The 4545-nt window shown below is 39.5% G+C and overlaps 1 non-coding gene across 1 annotated transcript; it reads right to left on the bottom strand.

Moving 5' to 3' along the window:
• Nucleotides 1-2657: 2657 nt before the first annotated feature.
• trnat-agu (transfer RNA threonine (anticodon AGU)) lies at nucleotides 2658-2731 on the bottom strand. The gene has a single exon. It is a non-coding gene; the product is annotated as a tRNA-Thr (tRNA).
• Nucleotides 2732-4545: the final 1814 nt, after the last annotated feature.

Here is a 4545-nt window from a genome sequence, read left to right as displayed (position 1 = left end):
CACGAGAATCGTTTCGTACTCGTAGCAAGAGCTGCGGACCCCAACTGATGATGATACCATATGGATGGGGTAACAGTACACAGACTGTGAGACGAGTGCATCCATGTTTGTAGAGCTTAGTGAATCTACGGAGCGCCTGTTGTAAATTGATGTCAGTGAATAAGAAGCCAGTTCTCAATCCAACTTCCTGTCCTTGCCCTATCATCACATAGCAACCACTCCAGGTAACAGCAGCGGGTGATCTGATCCAGAAAGCCGACGTTCAGATACTTGGTGCTATACCAGGCTACTTAAATACGCTGTGATTAACAATCATGCTCGCGATCACTGCATCAATTCTATTCTACAGTACGTTACTGTCTCGTTTAGATGTACACGTCAAATCTTACAGTCAAATCTTGCCTTCTCGTGGACGGAGGGCGGAACTGCACAACTGGACCGCAATCTATTTAACTGCGGCGCAGCTATTTCTCAGTCCGCTGTCCACCTGTTTCCACGGAATGGCGCGGTATAAAATCAAATATCAAATATCATCTTTAAAAACCAAACGTATCACAGAAGTTCTTAAGCTTATCTTTAACCTGTCTGTCCCTACGTTAAGAAAATGGTACTAATATCAAACCCGATTAATCTCAACTGACATGCTTCATTCTGTCTTTAGAATTCATTATGTAATCTCTACAAAAGCACTAGCCTATGTGGACAGACTACTGATTGTGAAATGTAACCTACCATGTAACCGATAATTCCAATGAGATGTTATGCAGGCAGTGTATAGCCTATGTTCCATATTTACCCCATAGAAACAGCTTTTTCATGAAACAAACGATAAAAACAGAAGAAAAAAAACACTAATGACTTATGCCAACTTGGAAAGATATCTAAAATAAAAGCCTGCAATGCACACCAGAGATGTGCAAAGATTTAAAGAATGATCTAGAACAGTAGTTCAGAACTGTAGATGGACATGCATTTGTGAACAGTCACCACTGAGAAGACCCGTCATACTGATATCAAGGGTATAAGAACAGGAAAAGTTTCAGAACCACCTATCCAGAATAATACTTTGCTATAAAACAAACAACAACAAAAATAATCTATGCGAGATAGACATGCACACTATATATTCTCCTTTTGATTCTGAATAGTAAGCACATACAGTGCATGTAGTAGTAGCCAGGATACAAGATGAAACAATGATTTCTCTGATAGTTTCCTCAGCCACTGTAATTCAAGCTTTGCTTTTGACTCACTGCCTTCTGTCTGTGAGTGTTTTGAGTAGCAATCCTCTCGCTGAGATTGGCGCTACGTCACGTAGCATGTCACACTGTCATAGCCTTAACCTTGCATTATGGAGATGGCTATGCTTGAGCAGTAATAACCTTGATCTGTTCTTGGGCACCAGAAGGAGCTCACTGCAGCATCTGCATTAGACGCTGCAGGAGGGGGGCAGGTTGAGAACATACAGTATAGTGTGGAGCAGAGGCTTGGCTCTGTATCTTCACTTGTGTCTGATACAGTAAGTACACAGCTTTGTTTAGTGTACACAGCTTTACACAGCTTTGTATCATGTAAAGAATTTATACACAGATACACAGTTTTGTTTAGTGTAAAGAATCTATATGCTTGTTGATACACATTTTACATTTACATTTTACATTTTTGTCATTTAGCAGACGCTTTTAATCCAAAGCGATTTACAAGTGCATATGTCCTTCTACAAGTTAAAGCATCACATCCATAGCTAGTAAAATACACATGAAGTGTTGTCCTAAACATCATAAGTGCATTTTATTTATTTATTTATTTTTTGGGGGGGGGGGTTAGACAAGAGGGATAGGGATATCAGAAAGGGGGCGGGGGAAATCAGGAGGGAGGACTAAGGTATAGTTTGAAAAGGTGTGTTTTTAGTCTGCGTCGAAATAGGGAGAGGGATTCTGCTGTCCTGACAGTGGTGCGCAAATCGCAGTGTTATACTCCTTTTTGTTATACTCCTTTTGATACTTCCTGAATGTTCCTTTAATATGCACACTTTTGTTTCCATAAAAAAGCCAAAGGCTCTGAAACTTTAATGGGGAGAAAATAGTACTAACTAGCACCTGATTTTTTGAATTGAGGATACCTTGATGATGACACCTTGACAGCAGCTATGGGGACTTTATTTATGCAAGTGCAGCTTATTGAACGCTGTTTAGGTTTAGGGGGGAAGTTTAGGTTGAGAGACATTTCATTTCACTCACTGACTCACCTCATTTTAATGGAAAACAGGACACCAGAAGTAAGTCCTTCAAGCATCAAAATGGTTGATGTGATGGCAAACTATTTATAAAGTGTTAATATGACTTGCCTCGTTACCTTGGTAAATTGTATGCCACATACTGTTGGGGATGGGATGATGTGACCAAATAGCTGAATTGTGTAAATGTATTTCTTTCAAATACAGACATGTGATGCAATTACGATACATTGTTGAATGTTTCTGCAACATCCCGAATTATGTTCTACATTCTTTCCAAATTAATTGTGTAACATACAACTCATAAATAAAGCAGTGATTCTGTCACTTATATTATATTTTTGTTTTGGATCTTATATTTTTGTTTGAGTGGACAAATAATCTGTACGAAGTGAAAAATGCATTAAAATGTTTTTATAAAAGGCACCGCTGGGATTCGAACCCAGGATCTCCTGTTTACTAGACAGGCGCTTTAACCAACTAAGCCACGGCGCCACTGCGAACTCAACACGAAAAAAAGGCTTTTCAGCCCAAACGTGTACTGAGGAATTATGATGACACAACTTCAGGAAATTAAAAATATTTTGAAACCACCGTATGTCACCGACTAAGCTTTATTTTAGAAAAACAGCTGGTTAAACACATGAAAACGAAACAATAGGTGCGCATAATTCATGCGCGGGGCAAAGACCAAGACCTAGGTCCAAAGTAGAGTTTTTTTCTAGTCTATTGGTGAAAGTTAGCGTTGGCTAGCAATCTAGATTACGTAGCACAAACACATCTAGACCCATATGGAAATATAGGACAAAAACAAACATTCCATTCATATGTAAAAGCTACGCAACAGTCAATAGTGAGCTTGCGGGTATCCATTTCCCAGTTGTTTTGTGTTTCTTCGTAGCACCAATCCAGACTACATCTACGACCAAATTTAATCAATATGTGGAAAATATAATGGGTTGGATTAATCATTCAGCAGTCTTCATGTTGATATTCGTGTAGACCCACTTCTGGAGTGGCTTGAAGACTTTTGAAACATAATTATCTTCTTTCTAGAAGTAACCCGCAACGATAATCTGGGGAAACAGCTCAGTTGAGCACAGGAAATCAATTACCACTGAATAATGTGCTGACTAATAATGTGTCTTTTCTGTTTCAAGTTGAATACATTCTGTTGTCTTTTCCTATGTTTTGCTTTCGTTTATTATCTTTCACGGTTAGTTCCAAATGTATATTCTCTGGAAGTTACAGGTCAAAAACACGCCACGTAAGAATAGTAGTTCTAGACTAGTATAGTAACTAGTCCAGCGTTTAGAGTTTTAAAGTATTTACACAATTTAGCCTACTCTGTAAAACGCGCTCTTCAATGACTGGTTTTCTAGTTGCAAGTAAAGTCAACAACTGGATTTATAGCCGAGGAATGGGAAGGGAAAAAAATCGGTAGCTACCATTGTAATGATGGTGAATCTTTTCATTAAACATTTCTCCTCATGAAAGCAATGGGTCGAGTCCACTGTGTATTCTTTATTACTGTTGTTGCCTAGCAACAGTGTCAATGCCAACCGGGAGCACAAACAGAGAAGTCAGCATAGACCTCTATAGAAACACTTAAGAGACCGGTGTGCTTTCTAAAGGGAGAACAGTGCCAAGGACTAGCATTTGCAGCCAACTAGGCCGTATTACAACCGTTCATTTCCACGCGAAGGTCAAAATGACCTAAAATACAGCCAACATGCATGAAATGCAGACAAAGCCCAACGATGTCCTATTTATTATGAATTTATAACTTGATAAACAGGACTCGGTCTATTATTGCTACCGAGGAGCCTAATCATGTTAAGATTTATACTGAGAGACGGAGAGCTGAGATTTCTGGGATGCCTGGACACCGTTAAAGCACACTTGTACCTGAACAAACCATACACTTGTCCTTGAAATAAGTCAAAGAGCAGGAACGCAACACAGAAAAGTTTCCATCAACTGAATACGTACAATATGAGGACCCATACAGTGGGAGCAATAATTATTTGATCCCTTGCTGATTTTGTAGGTTTGCCCACTTACAATTAAGAAGCACTCCTAATCTCAACTCACGACCCAAAACACCTGTGTCAACTCGTTACATCGTTATGTAGCTGTATAAAAGACACCTGTCCACACAATCAATCAGATTCCAACGTTTCCGCCATGGCCAAGACAAAGGAGCTGTCTAAGGACATCAGGGACAAAATTGTAGACCTGCACAAGGCTGGGATGGGCTACAAGAAAATAAGCAAGCAGCTTGGTGAGAAGTTAACAACTGTAGGAGC

Source organism: Conger conger, chromosome 15 (assembly GCF_963514075.1).
Source record: "Conger conger chromosome 15, fConCon1.1, whole genome shotgun sequence".
Taxonomy (NCBI): domain Eukaryota; kingdom Metazoa; phylum Chordata; class Actinopteri; order Anguilliformes; family Congridae; genus Conger; species Conger conger.
This window is presented reverse-complemented; position numbering and strand designations above follow the sequence as displayed.